The sequence below is a fragment of the Danio rerio genome, chromosome 10 (assembly GCF_052040795.2).
Source record: "Danio rerio strain M-AB ecotype USA chromosome 10, GRCz13ab, whole genome shotgun sequence".
NCBI lineage: Eukaryota > Metazoa > Chordata > Actinopteri > Cypriniformes > Danionidae > Danio > Danio rerio.
In genome coordinates, this window is record NC_141030.1 from 20,692,649 (window position 1) to 20,712,234 (window position 19,586).

The 19,586-nt window shown below is 32.6% G+C and overlaps 1 protein-coding gene, 5 non-coding genes and 2 pseudogenes across 6 annotated transcripts in view; 7 read left to right on the forward strand and 1 right to left on the reverse strand.

Moving 5' to 3' along the window:
• Positions 1-19,586, reverse strand: part of rnf208 (ring finger protein 208) — a 35,583-nt gene that overhangs the window by 9,862 nt on the left and 6,135 nt on the right. The gene's annotated exons all lie outside the window — the stretch shown is intronic.
• Positions 11,485-11,621, forward strand: LOC137496633 (U8 small nucleolar RNA). The gene has a single exon (XR_015501702.1). It is a non-coding gene; the product is annotated as a U8 small nucleolar RNA (small nucleolar RNA).
• LOC137496631 (U8 small nucleolar RNA) lies at positions 12,418-12,550 on the forward strand. Its single transcript, XR_015501700.1, has one exon. It is a non-coding gene; the product is annotated as a U8 small nucleolar RNA (small nucleolar RNA).
• On the forward strand, positions 13,312-13,440 carry LOC137496634 (U8 small nucleolar RNA). The gene has a single exon (XR_015501703.1). It is a non-coding gene; the product is annotated as a U8 small nucleolar RNA (small nucleolar RNA).
• Positions 15,864-15,996, forward strand: LOC137496630 (U8 small nucleolar RNA). Its single transcript, XR_015501699.1, has one exon. It is a non-coding gene; the product is annotated as a U8 small nucleolar RNA (small nucleolar RNA).
• On the forward strand, positions 16,677-16,801 carry LOC147842023 (U8 small nucleolar RNA; annotated as a pseudogene).
• On the forward strand, positions 17,854-17,977 carry LOC137496632 (U8 small nucleolar RNA; annotated as a pseudogene).
• Positions 18,850-18,977, forward strand: LOC147842024 (U8 small nucleolar RNA). The gene has a single exon (XR_015501701.1). It is a non-coding gene; the product is annotated as a U8 small nucleolar RNA (small nucleolar RNA).

Sequence of the window (19,586 nt, forward strand, 5' to 3'; positions counted from 1 at the left end):
TGTTCACACAGGTCCTATACAAAACTGTGTGGATGGATGATTTGTTTCTCCGTGAAAATCACTCATTTAATAAGCAAAACAGGCCAAAATGTTGTTTAGCTTGCGTCAAACTGGATGGACAATTTACAAACATATTGAATACAAAGGCTGGTTATTTTATGCAATGAGGGACCTATTACAAATTAAAGAAAATTATTTGCATATTAAAACGAAAATATATAATACAACAACAGATCCTACCTCAGAAATGACTTTAGATAATGTAAATAAGCATCAAGTTTTTTTTTTGAGATTGTGTGTCTAATTCAGTAGTGTAGTGCGTTCGCGTGGGTTTCCTCCGGGTGCTCCGGTTTTCCCCACAGTAAAAAGACATGCGGTACAGGTGAATTGGGTAGGCTAAATTGTCCATACTGTATAAGTGTGTGTGTATGTGTGGATGTTTCCCAGAGATGGGTTGTGGCTGGAAGGGCATCCGCTGCATAAAAACTTGCTAAATAAGTTGGCGGTTCATTCCGCTGTGGCGACCCCAGATTAATAAAGGGACCAAGCCGACAAGAAAATGAATGAATAATGTGCAATACTAATTTAAAATACGTATCACTAAGCTTATATGTGAAATAGCAGGGCCCGCTGTAGCACTTTCTCAAGAAGAGCAAATGTCAAATTAGTAGCGCAACGCACATGCAGCGAGCTCATCTGTTTGTCGGAACTACTAGACACAATTTTTTATCAACTAAAATGTGTTTAATTGGTTAATTTGAAATTTATTTCATTATTCCAGCAATAATTGTTGAGTGAAAGAATGCGCTAGAAATATGCATTGCGGCTCCCTTTATTGTACAGGCTTATTGCACTTAAACTTTTTTAGGTTCGGCTCTCGAATTAGTAAGGTTATGAGTAAATGTTATTTAAAATATTTAAAGCCTGCCATCTAGCCTACAATAACAGCAAATTTAATAATAAAAAAAAAATAATAAGACAGGCCTACTTTGGCGTTGCAATAGTATTAATTATCAAATAAATAATTACAATATATAATTAAAATAGGAAGAAATAAATGAAAACAAATGGTACCCTTTGTTTTTATAGCAGGGCTAAAGTGTTCTTATTCTGGTTCTGGTAACAACTATTAAAAAGAAGAAAAAAAACACACCAAACAATAAAAACACTAGTAACTGATAATAATAATAATAATAATAATAATAATAATTATAATTATCATTATTATTATTATTATTATTATTATTATTATTATAAAGCCCTTGCTCTGAAACAGTCATGCAAACCAGGTGCTGCTCGGAAATGGCTTTCTTTGCTCTGCATCAGGTGCACAGCAGCAAGAAGTTTGGCAGTGAACTATGACCTTATTTTAATGACAAATGTCTAAAAATACTGCTGATTTACGTTTTTATTTAGTTTATACATACGCAATGAATGTAAGCCTGCTAACTGTGTGTGGTTCAAATGATAGAATATGTAAACTTTGTTTATATATATAATTAAATAATAATAATTAAAAGCCTGCGTGTAAGGCTTTTATTTTGAGGGTGACGTCACGAGCGCAGATTTGGTTAACCAATTAGAGGAAAGTGGGCGTTTCAGCACCGCCTACATGTGTAAAATGAATTTTAAAGTCGTTTATCCGTTTTCCTACCCTAAACCAAAAAACGAAAATCCAGCCAAAATCTCGTTTTTTCGTTTTCTCGTGAGCAAAAGAAAAACGGAAAAACGGCCGTTTTCTCCAATTCCTTTATTCCGTTTGAAAATGGGAAACAAATGAACAAAACGTACACACGGACCATATTTTGACTCATTATTTCGTTTTGGTTTTGTGTTTGTTTTAATATTTCGTTTTAAGTTAATAAGCAGAATAACAGATGAGTTTCCGTTTTTTCTGCCTACAGAATAAACAGAAAAACGAAATATTCATCGTTTTTCTGATGTTTCGTTTTCCGTAATGAAAGGAATAATCAAATGAACGGATGATACACGGACCTAAATAGTCTATTTACAGCGTCTCTCTCTACTATCTGTGTTGTTTGTTTCTCCCCATCCATCGGCACCATTTCTGAAGACTCACACTGTTCTCCTCCCACAGATGTGAACCTCTACTCACTCATTCACTATTCATTAATACTATCTGGAACATATAAGCACACATAAAAACAGGCTTGTTTTGCACTAGCTCTTCGCCACTGCAGTGACCTATCATCCCTAATAGCTAGTCATCATAGCCCCTGTTTATTCTATTTCCCATCTCTCTCATTGGTTTAGTCATTTGCGATGATTTAATTAGAATATGAACACAGGATGTGGCTCTGAAGCGTCCTCCATTTTCTAGAGGTCACAGAGGCTCAGATCAGCCAGAAACTGTCAGTCACATTCATTCCAGTTGCCACAGCACCGCAGAGCTGCGAGGCAGAGCCAAAAATAACCATGCGCTCTCACTGCTTCACACACACAAATACGTACGCATACACACAAAGGTGCGAGTGGGCTTTTTGAGCATTGTCAGATGGTGCATAGGCGTTGGAAATAGTGATATGAAGATGTGATGAGTGAAATGATTCACCGGCCTTCATGCAGTTTTGTTTAGAGGTCTTAATGCATCATAATACCAGCTATTATCAGTAAAATAACCCCCAAGCAGGTGTTAAGGACACCAACACAAAGCAGAACTTGCATCAGGCTGGATAATGAATGGTTACTCATCAAATAAATATAAGCGACTGGTGTAAAATAATTAGTTTGGAGTTATTCGTTCATTTATTTATTCAATTTCTTTTCAGCTAAGTCCCTTTATAAATCTGGTGTCGGCACAGCGGAGTGAACCGCCAACTAATCCAGCATATGGTTTATGCAGCAGATGCTCTTCCAGCTGCAAACCATCACTGAGAAAACATCCATACACACTCATTCACACACATACACTACAGACAATTTAGCTTATTCAGCTCACCTATACCACATGTTTTGGACTGTGGGAGAAACCAGAGCACCCGGAGGAAACCCATGCGAACGCGGGGAGAACATGCAAACCCCACACAGAAACACCAACTGACCCAGCCGAGACTCGAACCAGCAAACTTCTTGCTGTGAGGCGACAGCACTACCTACTGCGCCACCCTGAAAAATGAATCAATTTGCTTAATTTGATTAATTTAATAACGGAAATAATTTTGATCAGATGAGATAAAAAGTTTTATTTTAAGAGATCTTTAAATGAATGATAAAAACATGAAACTTACAGCATGACTGATTAATTAAAAATAAAATAAATAAAATAAAATAAAAAATTTGCTTCCCAAAAAATGATATATAAAAGATATTTTATGTCCCCAAAAGGGGCTTATAAGATACTTGGATTTATACATTACCATATTAATTATTAATTAGAATATTTACTATTATCATAGTTGAAGTAAAAAGCATCACAGAAACTGCTAGTAAACTTAAAAACCAGTTGGAACAGAAACACATTAAACTGGATAAAATGTTAAGGTGCAGTAGGTGATTGTCTCCAGAAACCTGTTTTGTTGTGCTGGTCAAAAGTCTCCACATTTCAACAGTAATGATTAAAGTAAATGATTTAAATGTATTTATATGTATTTTCATTGTCTGGGTAAGGCATAAAACTAAAAATAAATGTCCATCAAATTAAATACTGTCAGGCAGACAATTCCCATAATTCTGATAAGAAGCTCAAACTGTTTGTAGGTAAATGTAGATTTGTACATCTGCACAGCCGTTCACAGAGGTCTGCCATTTTGTGCGTGCATGCACGGTCAGCTGCACACAAGAAATAGAGCAGTAAAAACAAATGCACAATCGAAACTTTTAAAAATCCTGAACCAATATTGGAGTTACTTTTGCACGCTGAAGCCACCATGGCTGAAGTATTTCTTTTAGACAGGTAATGTTCTGTTTTAAAACTGTTGTAGTCACGCAAAGCTGATGTAGATTGTGTTGTGTTGTGTATGGGTTATATGCACAGAAGTGTTGTTCAGCCACTGAAATCTTCAGGAGAAAGATTGATGGTACTATTTTTTGTTTCATAAGGTCCTTTTACAGCATTGATCATGTAGATTTTTATTTAGTTTAACAACAATTCATTAGTAAATAGTGCTATTCCGCCTAGCCTGCTTTACTGTGGTGAAGGTGGTTTTATATTCACATTGGTTCATTTTTGAACAATGACAGCCTCCCTATACTGTTCACCATGCTACTCTGAATATTCAGCCTGAAATAGAATGTAAGTATTTCTTAGTAATAAATATGATCCCTGCACCCCACCGGCCAACCACTAAGCATACAATAGTCTCTTTAGGACAAATCGTGTTAGAGAGTGAAATCAGCAATCCTTGCATGCATGAAATATTGCACATTATGACAAGTTTAGCCTTTAATAAAGTTTATAAAGTTTTATATCTGGCAAATCACATGATCAAGTGGGTCTCTGTCATCTTTAATGTACGCGTTCCTGATTTCAGGAGGTGTGGCTCTGGATTGCAGGGGTGGGACTGTGTTTCAAAGATATTATGCTAACCGGTTAGCATTTAAGCAGATCACCAACTGCACCTTTAATCATGACAACATCATTAAGAGGTTGGCTTGACAGTAGTTTTAAAAGCTTTAAGTTTTAGTTTGTTTTAAAGTTTGAAGTAGTCTGATGTTTTAAGTGGAAGCCTGAAGTTTGAACTTTTGAAAAGGTCACACAGTCTAACAGAAAAATATTGCAATTATGCTAGAATAGCATGTTTTAACAATGTTGGGATTCAGTATTTTGTAAAGTTGCTACCATCTTTAAGCTTTAGCAAACTGTAGATTTCTTCTTTATCAAAAGACGTTTAGCATGTTTATATGGGCAGCATGATGGCTCAGTGGTTAGCACTGTCGCCTCACAGCATGATGGTTGCTGGTTTGAGTCCCGGCTCTGTCACTTGGAATTTCTGTGTGGAGTTTGCATAATCTCCTCGTGTTCATGTGGGTTTCCTCCAGGTGCTCTGGTTTCCCCCACAGTCATGCACTATAGGTGTATTGAATAAGCTAAAATTGCCATAGTGTACAGTATGTGTGTGAATGCAGGAGTGTATGAATGTTTCCCAGTACTGGGTTTTGGCTGGAAGGGCATCCGCTGTGTAAAACATATGCTGGATAAGTTGGCAGTTCATTCCGCTGTGTCAATCTCTGATGAATAAAGGGACTAAGCCGGAAGAAAAATAATGAATATTTTAGCATGTGTCTTAATTCTTTGCTAGCACATTTTAGTAAGTTGCTAGCATCTTTTAATATGCATTTAACATGTCTAAAACATGGTTTAACATGTTGGTAGTCTTTTCTATTTTCTTGTAAAAAAATGTTGATTCATTGACAACTGAATGGATAATGATCACACAAAATACATAGAACATTTTTGTAAGCGCTAAAAAGCTCTTGTTGTAACTGCGAGTTGACTGTCCACTAATATTCTATTATTTCAGTGAGTGTAAAACACTTCAGTGCTGTTTCAACAATGTTTGTTTGACAGGACGCTCTCTGCTAGCATCAAACACAGAATTTCATATTTGATAAGACAAGCTCCTTGGTTATGTAAGAGGCTCATGAGAGAGCGAGCGAGAGAGAGAGAGAGAGAGAGAGAGAGAGAGAGAGAGAGAGAGAGAACATATTAAAACAGGCCAACTGTCTGCTGCACTGCACTGCTGCACTTAATGAAATCATGTGTGTGTTCGACCCTGTCAGCACAAAACATGATGAACAGTGGCAGAGAGGAGGACCACGACACAGCAAATCACTCAAATTACTCTCGACAATATACTGATGAGGAAATCTGCACCAAAATACATGCTAAGGGAAGATGTTTAAGAAGTTAGCAAGCATTTTTTTATTAATTCAAAAATGTAACACTGCATATATCTCGACACTTTAGTGATATGTATTATTAAATTGCTTTGAAATATCATACAACTAAACAAGATGGTATATACAAGAATGTGTAGATGAGTGAAATGTCATTACAGTCTTCACTATTCCTCTATCTATCCATATATATATATATATACTGTATATATATATATATATACACACGAAAGAACTTATTTCCTTCTCTTGTTTTTTTCTTTCTTTTTTTTATCAGGTTAACTGAAACCAACACTCAAAAAATGCACAACTGTTACAATTTGGGTCAAATATTGACAAGCACAACCACTGGGTTAATTTTTTTATTATGTTATATATGTTTTTAGGAAATAAAATGTAGGTTCAAGTTTTGTTTGACAAAAAATATATATAAAAAAAAACAACAACAACACGTTTATGACTAAAACAAAAAAAAAAGTTACTTGAGGTAAAAATAAATCAAATTTTCCCTTTTAAATATTTGTATTGTTAGATAATATTTATTATTATTATTATTATTATTATTATTTTATTGTTATTAATTTAATACAAATAATATTTTTTGGAAAACAGTATTATCTTTAATTTTACACACATATATTCACTTGATAGTTCATTTATTTATTTTTTAATTTATTGGAAACTAAGACCTTATATAATTTTACTTCTCAAGTAATGAACTTTTTAAAGAAAAAATACTAGCCAAATAACTAGTGCATTCATTAAAAAGGCATTGAGTAGTTTCTCTAAAACATCAAAGACAGAAATATGTGTTGAAAAAAGACACAATTATGGGCTTAATAACTCAATGCACTGGATAAGAGTCGACAACATTCTTGAGTCCATCCACAGTCTTATCGCATTGTCAAGACATCACATTCCAGCACGTTCTAGCACCACCTTGACACAAATACACTTGGCCATACCTTGTGTTTTTAAGGTTATAATACAATCTTCTTTAATCCTAGTTTAATTTGAAGAGATAACTAAAAGCCTTGCTTTTGGGTAATTTTTAAGGACAGTTCTAACATGATCTGAAAAATGCCTTGCACCTCAACAGCTCAACTAATAGCATGAGTTTGGGGGCAGGGTTATTGATTGGGTGATAACAAGGGAGCATCTGAGAAAACTGTTTAAGGAAGTAAAAACTCAATTCGTTTTCCCCACAGGAAAATACATTTTAAAGGACAACTTAAATTTCTAAGTTCATGAAGTTGATAAATGATTCCCTTTTGTTGATCCAACACAATATATTTAGATGAAGTGCTTGCTAATTCATGTGAATTCATATGATCCCATTTGCTTATGCCATAATATGGTTGTTAAAGAGATATGGGTGGGAATTCATAATTGCCCAAAAAAAAAAAAAAAAAACAGCTCATGAAATTAGATAAATAGTCTATTAATTTAACAAAATTTAACATTTTTGTGATTTCCCAGAGTTTTAAGAGATCTTTTAAATGAATGATAAAAAAAATCATTAAACGTACATCATAAATAATAATTAAGAATAAAATAAACTAAATAACATGGAAAAAAATAGCTTTTTAAAATATATAAAAGATTTTTAAAAGAGGTTTTCAAAATACATGAAAAACTGGAATACAATTTTTTGGTGATACTTGGATTTCTATATTACCATGTTAATTATTGATTCAAATATTTACTGTGTAATATGAAGTGGATGCTGACAAAGGAGTGCGCATCCATACGCAGGGTTTTTTAAACAGAGAAACAGGGCAAACAGTTGTATACAGGAAATCCAGAGTCGTGGTCAATCCACAGGCAAATGATCAGTATAGGCATGCAGCAGAATATGTAAACAAACAAACAAGGCAAGGGACAAAGCAAGGCAAGAGAAACTGCACCATAATGTTCACAAAGACAGTATAACTAAACTCAGCCCAGAGGTGTGCGTATGTGCTGTGTATATAGTCCCTGTAATCAGTTTTTAACTATCCTCTGGCTGTGTGAGTGTGTGTAATCAATGGCAACTGGAACAGGTGCGTGTGAGTGGTGCATGATTGGATATGTAGCTCTTTTGTTAGCAGGTTTGTAGTTATCAAGCGATCTGCATGGGCTTAATCGATGGTGTCTGTGAAAGTAATTATACTTGAGGTAAAAAGCATGACTTAGAAACTTAGAAAAATGTTTAATTGTTATGATCCCCCATTAGACAGAGCTGGGAATATTATGTCATAGTATTTGTAAATAATTATGTTTAACTGTAAAAACTACAATATGCTGTATACTGTCAAATACTGAGCAAATATGTCAAAACAGCTTATTAGTCCCACTCACTTCCATGTAGCACTCTGAATGACCGAGTAGTCTCTTAAAACCCTATTTTTACATACTTGTATTCATCAGTAAACCTAAAATAAATTGTATAAATAAACTGAATAATCAAATGTAAAATATGACTGCACAGTACTCGTTATATAAACAATTCAATAAAATGAATTGTTATTATTTGTCAAAACTACAAACGGTACATTTTCTTATGCCTGAATGCTTTTAAAACCCTTACACAGTCACAGGCCCTGAAAAAAACACTTGCAAAATGATAAATTATAATCCAGAATCAACATTGCGTGTACTCGTGATGTGTCTATAGCGAATGAGCACACTGTGATATCGATGCTGAAACAATTTATTGTGCAGTACAGAGTCTTGTTGTACCTTTATTTGTCCGATTTCCAGTAAGTTATTGTTAAATCAATGGTTATTATGTTGTGATTTTTCAAGCAATTGCTTGGTTTGGTTTGTGTCTCATAATGCTTTAACAAAGAATTTAAAAACTGTAATTTGAAAATTTGATTGAAAAATAATGCTGAAAACTGAAAGGGGGTCTAAAGTCAACATAGAATCAACAGTGAGTCAATTTAAGCTGCTTCATAACATTTACTAATAAATTTTTTTATCACTCTTATATCAACAAAAATGTTAATGGATATATTCATACACGTCTTTATTTTTCATACTGCTCATTATTTACTACATTTGGGTCTTGCAGGGTTAAAAATACACCATTGTGTGACTAAAAATCATTATAATTACAGAAAATATCAACTACACTCTTAAAAAGAAAGGTTTGAAACAGGATGGCATTTTCAAAAAGAAGCCATAGAACAATCCCACAAACAACAACATCAGTTCCTAAGGAACCATTTAGTCTAATTGTGAATAATCTAAACAACTTTTAACCCAATAAAGAGCCTTTCATACTGGTTTTTGAACATTAAAGCCTCTTTATGGAGCCATTTCTGATTACAAGCAGAAAACAGATGGACGCACAGTCATCAAAACATCTAGAACATTCCAGTCCTCATACCCCACTCACTCCCACAAATAGACACACACACACATACACACAACAAAAACACACACAGGTACCACCCAGCACATTCCACAAGCACATCTCTCCCATCAGACTGACTGCCCGTCTCTCTCACTCTCTCGTTGGACACATTCCACCTGTGCAGTGAGACAGTCAGCAAGAGGGCATCATGTCCTGCGCCAGCGATACTATCAGCTGTTCACGTCCGAGTCCTGAGCCCTGCCCTCATAGCCACAGCAAATCCCACATGTGCAGTCACAGGCATCCCATTCATGATTGTGCACTATACACAATATCTCCAATTCAATACGTCTAAGCCTGTTTATGTATGTGTGGATATCAGTACATATCAAATGTGCCCCATTATGCTATTTTTATTATGCCAAGTTTGCTGATTCAGTCTCATACAATAGGTTTACGATAGGACCTTCTACTGAAGGTCAGTTTTTTTTTGTCATAATACACATTGCAGTATCATCTCTTTTCTTTTGAGCTCTAAAATGGTTCATTCAAGGATCTGGTTTCTTTAAACCCCACATTTCTGAGCGTCTGATCTTTTCTGATTGGGCAGGTCAAGTCACAGTCTGTTGCGATTGGTCTACAGCTTATGGTACATGACGGAACGCAAACATCCCTCACTGTATCTGCATATGAGCTCTTGCTCAGCACTTTTGAACATGCGATATGAACAGAACAGCGTATGGCATTGTTTTTCCTCTATTAATTTGTGTCAACATCCTAATTTGCATGAATGAAAACGGCCTCAACTCAACAAATCGACAACGCAAAACTAACTCTCCCAGGCTTCCTTTACAACTACAGTGTTTGGGGCGATGTAAAAACATCCTTAAATAAGCAGTTTTCTGTATTTTGTGACTTATGTTTTTACTTTTCCCCATTTATTCCTGCTTTTGAATTGCTTTATGGGACCTTGCTCTTTCTTCCAACGACTTTTAATCTTGAAAAGTTGGAAAAAGTGACTTTAATTAATATGTTTAATAGTTTAAAGCGATATATTGTTTGAGTGGTGTTGTATATTATGGCACTGATGGATTTGGATTTCTGCCTTCCAATCCGTCCCAGCATGGACCAACGTTTATCCTTTTCTCATCATCCTTTTACTTCAAAAGTACAAAAACCTTGTGATAAACTGCCTGTACATTTTCTGTTATTTTACAGAATTAGTTGTCTACATATTATTTCCTATATGTTATGTCAAACTACTAAAATGTCAGTAAGTCACTGTTAAACTGTAGAGTAGATTTTTCAGCATCAAAGGTCAACAGAGCAGAGGTCAAGCTCCCATAATCCCATTCAACCGTAAATAAACGAAAAACACTTGCGAATCACAAAATATATAAAAAACTGCTAATTAACAGATATTTTTACAGTGTAGACTACAGTAGACATTGTTCATGGGCAGCTAATAAAGACCATAAAATGTAAGTTTGCTATGAACTAACATAAGAATAAACGGCAGAGAGTTCAGAATTAGAACTTAAACTTTAAACTTTGCAGACCAATACATTTACAAGCAGTTGGAAAGTACATATCTTCAAATCATGTGCTGGAACAGAATAGATTTGTTTCAAAAACATCTGTGGCTGATTATTTATTGTAGAAACATTTGCAATAAGGTACAACACTCCAATACTAAGCTTAACACATTTCAGTTAGAACTACAACATAAAACATGTCAAAGAAGTCAGAATAAGCTAGAAACTAGAATATTTTAAATATTGTTTAATTGAATCTCATTCCTTTTCTTTAAATACACCATTTAAAGCCATACGATATAATGCTGACTGTGTATATATATGCTGACTGTGTGTCACGTCAGTGGTGACAATATTTTAATTCAATGCTTTTTTTTTTTGTTGTTGTTGTTGTTGTATTAATAGTATTTATATTTTACATAAATGTGCAATATTGTGAATACATGTTTTTATTTTTATATACCACAATGCTGTATGCTAAGAAATAGCAAAAAGGCAACTGTTTTCAAGATCCACCAATAGGATCGCAGAGGCCATTAGTATGATAATGGCAGAGATGACAGAATCTGAATTTAACATTTCAAGTATACTTTAAACATTCAAATAACAATGTTTATATTGAGTAAATCAAGAAATCTATCGCTACAGTATATACTCGGCTTGTGTGTTTAATAGTTTAAATATTAGAAACCCAACCATGATTGAAAAAGTATGCTTAGTTTACAAAAGCATTTCAAGACTTTCCTCAAATCTGCATCAGTGAGGTTTATCCTTGCCTGTAATCTTAGAAATAAGTCTACAGTATATGATGATTGGATTCTAAGAATACCTTTTATATTTTATTCTGTGTTAAATTGGGGTATATCACTCATTTATGAATCCTGTCTGGTCTTTGTTTTGTTCTAGGTAAAGTAAACTGTAAAAGCATTTAATATTATGTTTACAAAGGAAGGTAGTAGTGTATTTTTGTCATGTAATCAAATGTTTGTATGGCAATGCTTTCTGGCAGGGTATCCTAGAAAGTAACTGTCATGACATATGTTTTACACAAAAGTGGGAAATTTTTATTACTACATTATCAAACAACTGCATCGTACACTAAAACAAAAAAAGAAATATTTTCAAATAATGTGAGATTGTTTCATAAACATTTGCTCATGACAATTTCTGAAACCTTTATTGCATTATTGTACAGAATAGCAGTAAAACTACCAGCTAGCTAACTGAACTGTCTAAAACTCAACAGTAAATATAAATTTATCAGTCTGTTTTATCAACTTATTAACACATGCTTGGTATGCAGTGGTAACTCTTTTTTAAATGAAATACTTTTTAATTGTTGTAATATTTTATAGAGATGTACAATATTGGGAATGTATTTATAAATAAGTATTTGTATTTATTTTACAATTCCACAATGCTGTGTGAAAAAAAAAATAAAGCAAAAAGACAGCTGCTTTCAAAATCCACCAATAGTATCGCAGGAGCCATTAGCATGCTAACAAAGAAACTCAATTTAACATTTGAAGTTGACTTTAAAACATTAGGATAAAACTGTTAATATGGACTTTAAATATATGTTTTGCTTTATAATTGGCTTGCGTTTAGTTTAAATGTTAGAAACACAACCACAATTGAAAAAGCATGCTCAGTTTACAAAAGCATTTCAAGACTTCCCTCAAATCAGCATCAGTGAGGTTTATCCTTGCCTGTTGTCTTAGAATTAAGACTTCAGCACATGATGATTGGATTCTATGAATACATGATTATACTCTGTATTCATATAGGGCTTGTCACCCATTTATGAATCCTGTCTGATCTTTGTTTGGTTATGTATATATTAAATTGAAAACAACTTTTGATTTGATGTTATTACACAAAAATATTAGTGCATTTTGTAAACAAATACTTGTGTGAAAATGTTTTCAGCAGGGTGTGCTAGAAAGAAACTATTATGACATGTTTTGCACACAAGTGAGAAATTTTGTATTACTACATTATCAAACAAATCATTGAACACTGCATCAAAGAAATTTTTTTTTTCAAATAATGTGAATGAATAGAAAGGATTGTTTTCTGCTAGAAACATTTGCATGATTGTACAGAATAGCGGTAAAACTAACTCAAATGTGTAAAACTCAACAGCAAATAGAAATTTATCAGTCTGTTTTGTTAAATTATCAATACATGCTTCGCAGTGGTAACTTTTTTTTTTTAATTAAATACTTTTTAATTGTTGTAATATCTTATAGAAATGTGCAATACTGTGAACCGGTGTATTTATTTTACAACTCCGCAATGCTGTAATCAAGAAAGAATAGCAAAAGACAACTGCTTTCAAGATCCACCAATAGGATTGCAGGAGCTGTTAGCTCCTAATATAAGAGCTGAAAGAATCAGAATGTAGCATTTCAAGTATAATTTAAAACGTTCAAATAAAACAGTTTATATGGAGTTAATTATTAAATGTATAGCTGTATAATTTGCTTGTGCTTTTAATGGTTTAAGCATTAGAAACCCAGCCATGATTGAAAAAGCATGCTCAGTTTACAAAAGCTTTTCAAGACTTTCCACAAATCAACATCAGTAAGGTTTTTTCTTACCTGTTGTCGTAGAAATAAAACTATAGCACACAATGAATGGATTCTATGAATATTTGGTAATATTCTGTGTATAGGGCTTGTCACCCATTTATGAATCACCTCTGATTTTTGTTATGTCGTAAGTAAGTTCAACTAGAAAAAGCAGCTTTGAATTTTTTGTTATTAAAGGAAAATAACTATGACATTTTTGTAGTATAAACAGTTGTTTGTAGGACAATGTCTACTGCTAGTGTGTTTAATAAAAAAGCTATTACGCATATGTTTTGTGCCTACGTGAAAAAGCTTGTATTATTACATTATCAAACAGCTGCATTGTACACAGCATCAAAGAAAAAATTATTTCTAATAACGTGAATGAATAGAAAAGATTGTTTCATTTGCTACTGACAATTTCTGCTAAAAACCTTTGCATTAACGTATAGAATAGCAGTAAGACTACCAACTAACTAAGTTAAATGTGTGATTATATCTGTATTCTTAAAGGTTCTGTCACCCAGTTATGAGTCCTATCTGATAAATGTGTAAAACCACTCAGTCACACAGCACAGCAATTAGTAAGTTTTTAATTAAGAGGCTAATTTGTTGGTGTCATTTGTACAATTTAGAATGATTAGTTTATCCTCTAATGACGGTTGGGTTTGGGAGTAGGGTTCACTGAAAAAAGTGATATCCGCAAAACTGTTGCTAACAAATTATATGGGTTGAGTTTAAACAAACAAATAAAATGTAGTAATGTTCAACTTATTTATTTGTTTTAATTTAGCCCAAATAAATAGTTCAAACCACTTAACGTAAATTTTTTTGTAAATCTTTTTTAGCAAATCTTTAAATCTTTGAATATTTTTTTTAGTGTTGGGTTGTATGCCTCCTTTTTAAAATCATGTTTTTTTTTGAATGACTGAATTTATGCGAATTTGCCACAAAACTACAGGCAGAAAATACTGAAAATACAGATCAGGCTGATAAAACCAGACAACTAACAAAAATTCACAGATCTATTTTTTTAAATGCATATTTTTCACCTTAGATAGAAATATTATGCAGTGTATGTTTTATGCATGTATTGATGTGTGTGTGTTTTTTAAGAAAACTTAAATCTAATACTAATGTTTTGTGTTGTGGTCCTCTAATCATTTTCTTTTCATGTAATCAGCAACTTTTGTGTGTTCACATGTATATTCATATAACGGTTCACTGAGGCGTACGTCACAATTCTTAGTATAAGAGGTTTCTTTAACTACATTGCAGCTTTCACACTTTCACATTTGTCTGAATAGCAAACTGTCAGTGTAGGTACTTAACTGTGAATAAAAAGCATGTTATATATAGAACGTGTCAGTTTAAATGCTTCTGCAGTTTCAGTCCAATTAAGGGCCATAAACGGCATGTTTCACGTAAGAAAATAAACCATTACACTGTATAAGAACAGTAGGAAAGAAAGTATTTTAAATTCATTCATTTTCCTTCAGCTTAGTCCCTTTATTCATCAGGGGTTGCCACAGCGGAATGAATGCCAACTTATTCAGCATATGTTTTACACAGCAGATGCCCTTATAGCCGCAACCCAGAGATGGGAATCATACGTATACGTTTATTCACACACACTCATACACGATGGCCAATTTAGTTTATTCAATTCACCTATAGCACATGTCTTTAAACTGTGGGAGAAACCGGAGCACCCGGAGGAAACCCATGTAAACACAGGGAGAACATGCAAACCCCATACAGAAATGCCAACTGACCCAGGCGGGACTCGAACCAGAAACCTTATTGCTATTAGGTAACAGTGCTAACCACTGAGCCACCATGTCACAGCCTTCAAAATAAGACATACAGTATAGTGTAAACATATTCTCATATGTTGCCCTGATGTCACTGTAAAGTGACCTACGGAACTAAATTCCGTTGGTGTACGTCACTGACATTCATAAAATTTCTCATCATGGCCTTGTTGGATGATGAAAGTCCACGTATTGCACGTTTCGAAATCTAGTAGGAAGTCATATAGTTTCCTTTCATATTATTATTATTATTTTAAAGTCTTATTTTAAGTCTAATGAATTTAAACACTTATTCTAGAGCAGGGGAAAGGGCATTTTAGATGCAGCCAATATGCTGACTGTGTGTCATCTCAGTGAAGACTTTTTTTATAAAATATTATAAATATTTATAAAATATTCATTAATAGTTTTAATATTATAATAATGGATATAGATGTGCAATATTTTCAACATGTATTTATTTACAATACCACAATGCTGTATGCAAAGAAGTAGCAAAAGACAACTGCTTTCAGAATTCACCAATAGGATCACAGGAGCCATTATAGCATGCTAAGAGCTGAAATAATCTGAATTTAACATTTGAGGTTTATTTTAAAAACAATCCAATAAAACTGTTTATATGGAGTTTAAAAATGTCACTTTCTAACTGACCTGCAAATTTTATAATTTAAATATTAGAAACCCAACCATGATTAAAAAGGATGCTCAGTTTACAAAGCTTGTCAGGACTGCTGTCAAATCAGTATCAGTGAGGTTTATCCTTACCTGTTGTCTTAGAAATAAGACTGCAGTATATGATGATTGGATTCTATGAATATGTGATTATGTTCTGTATATGTACATGACTTGCAACCCCTTTATAAATCCTATCTGATCTCTCTAATATTACTTGTTCAAAGTTATAGTATGTCTTTTAACTTTTAAACTTTTTAAACTTAAACATGTAAAACTTAACAGCAAATAGAAATTCATCTTTTGAGCACTATAGCTTACTATACAGCACTGAAAAGTATGTTTTAAATGCAGCCGTTATACAGAGTCACACCAGCGGGGACTTTTTGGATAAATATTTTTTATATTCTTTTAATATTCTAATATTTTATATAAATGTGCAATATTGTAATGCATGTGCTTATTTTATGATACCACAAAGCTGTGTGAAAAAAATAGCAAAAAGACAACTGCTTTCCAGATCCCCCAATAGGATCGCGGGACATTTGAAGGGTAACTTTGAAATGTTAAATACTTGAAGATTAACAAATACATTTAAAAATAAAACTGTTAATTTATTCATTCATTTTCTTGTCGGCTTAGTCCCTTTATTAATCCGGGGTCGCCACAGCGGAATGAACCGCCAACTTATCCAGCAAGTTTTTACGCAGCGGATGCCCTTCCAGCCGCAACCCATCTCTGGGAAAAAACTGTTTATATGGACTTTAATTAAATATATTAATACATTGGCTTGCGTTTTTAATAGTTTAAATGTTAGAAACCCAACCATGGTTAAAAAAGCATGCCCAGTTAACAAAAGCTTTTCAAGATTTTCCATAACTCAGCATGAGTGAGGTTTATCCTTATCTGTTGTATTAGAAATAAGACTACAGTATAAGATAACTGGATTCTATGAACATGTGATTATACTTTGTATTCATATAGGACTCTTTATCAATCCTATCTGATTTTTCTTTTTTTTATTGTAAAATATATTTATTACTTTGTTCAATTTGCATATCACAACAGATTACGCAATTACAGAACAATAATCATGAAGGCACAGCAAACTTTTTACCCCCCATTCTCCCTCCCAACAACCCTTTCCCTTAAAAATTAATCAAATAAATAAATAAATAAATAAAATAATAATAATGAATTAATAAATAAATAAAATAAACAAATAAATAAATTTAATAAAAAAGGTAAGAGGAAAAAAAAGAAAAAAGGGGGATATGTTTAAATCAGGTAGAGAGTGTTTCCTGAGTCTGTTTAGACCATGATACATCCCATATTCCTAAGCTTGTTCTTGTTGTATTAGACTGTATCTGATTTTTTTTGCGTTAGTTAATAGAAATTATTATGTTCTTTAGAAAGTTACTTCTTTCTATAAAAAAGAAAAGTACGAAATTTTGCAGATCTTACACATTCACAAACAACTACACGCTGCATAAAAGAACAAATATTTTTAAATAATGTGATAAAGAGGAATAGACTGTTTATTTTTCACAGATATTTACTGCTGATCATTTTTATAGAAACCTTCATATTAACATATAGAATAGAGATTTAATACTAGCTTAAACAGAACTTAGAATGAACCAAAATGCATAAAGGAAGTGGAAATGTATCTTTTGACAACAAGCATTCAAACACAGAAAAAAAATAAGTTTTAAAAAATAGTTTGAATATTCTAATATCTATAAAAGTGCAATATTGTGAACAGATGTATTTATTTTACGATACCACAATACTGTATGAATAAAATGGCAATTTCTTTTTCCATTTCTTTAAATCTTTCAAACTCCACCAATAGTATCGCAGGAGCCGTTAGCATGCTAACAAAGAAACTCAATTTAACATTTGAAGTTGACTTTAAAATAAAACTGTTTATATGGACTTTAAATAAATGTGTAATTAGTTATTAAATAGGGCTTTTAATAGTTTAAATGTTAGAAACACAATCATGATTGAAAAGCATGCTCAGTTTACAAAAGCTTTTCAAGACTTCTTTCTAATCAACATCAGTGAGGTTTGTCCTACCTGTTTTAGAAATAAGACTTCAGCACATGATGATTGGATTCTATGAATATGTGATTATATTCTGTATTCGTATAGGGTTCACAACTCTGGATCCTATGTGATCTTTCTTGTGTTAAAGACAAAAACATTATATAGAAAGTTACTTCTTACTACAAAAAAAAATCTTATTCAAGTTTCTGTTATTATAAGAATGGCTTCTGAGTTTTTCTAAGTTGAGTGAGTTTATTTGACTCTCTTTTTAGCTTTAAAAATATAGTATTCATTTTGCACAGGCACGTTTGAAATTTTGCAGATCTTTCACATTCGCAAACAAATACAAGCTGCAAAACAGTATGAATGATTTCAAATAATGTGATAAAGATAAATAGACTGTTTATTTTTCACAGAGCTTTACAGATTATTTTTTGCTAGAAGCCTTCACATTAACATATAGCAAATAGATTAAATAGCAGTTTAAACAGAACTAAAATATGATCTAAAATGCATAAAAGTCAATGGTAAATGAAAAGCTATCTTCTGACAACTAATATTCAAACACTGAATAATTAAGCTTTATGTGGAGTCAATATGCTGACTGTGTCGTTAGTGGTGACTCTTTTTAAAGTACTTTTTAATTGTTTTAATATTCTAATATCTTATGTAAATGTAAAATATTGTGAAGAGATGTATTTATTTTACGACACCACAATGCTGTATGGATAAAATGACAATTTCTTTTCCATTTCTTCAAATCTTTTAAAATCCACCAATAGGATCGCAGGAGCCGTTAGCATGCTAACAAAGAAACACAATTTAACATTTTAAAGTTGACTTTAAACATTCAAATAAAACTGTTTATATGGATTTTATTTAAATGTATCACTTTGTACTTGGTAATTAAATAAGGCTTTTAATAGTTTAAATATTAGAAACACAACTACGATTGAAAAAGCATGCTCAGTTTACAAAAGCTTGTCAAGACTTTCCTTAAGTCAGCAACAGTGAGGTTTATCTTTACTTGTGGTTTTAGAAATAAAACTACAGTACATGATGATTGGATTCTAAGAATATGTGATTATATTTTGTTTGATATAGAGCTTGTCACCCATTTATTCTATCTGATCTTTCTTGTGTAAAATAATAAAAGTAATAATATTCAACAAAAAGTTGCCGTTTATTATGAACAAATTACATTCTAGTTTATGTTATTAAAAGTAAAAATAGCTTCTGAGTCTTTCTAAACTGAGTGAATATTGTAGTTTTAACCACACTAATAAGGCACAAATTCATTTATTTTGCACAGAGACGTTTGAAATTTTGCAGATTTTTACATTCGCAAACAACTACACGCTACATAGAAGTATGAATATTTGCAAATAATGTGATAAAGAGGAATAGGCTGTTTATTTTTCACAGATTTACTGATCATTTTTATTAGAAACCTTCATGTTAATATAAAAAACAGAGATTTAATACTAGCTTAAACAGAACTTAAAATGAAGCAAATTGTGTAAAATCAACATTTAATAGAAATTTATGCTTTACAATTAGCATGCAAACAATGAAGCTTTATGTGGAGTCAACATGCTGACTGTGTCGTTAGTGGTGACTCTTTTATTAATTAAATACTTCTTAATAGTTTTAATTTTCTAATATTTTATGTAAAAGTGCAATATTGTGAACAGATGTATTTATTTTACGATACCACAATGCTGTACGGAAAAAAATGACA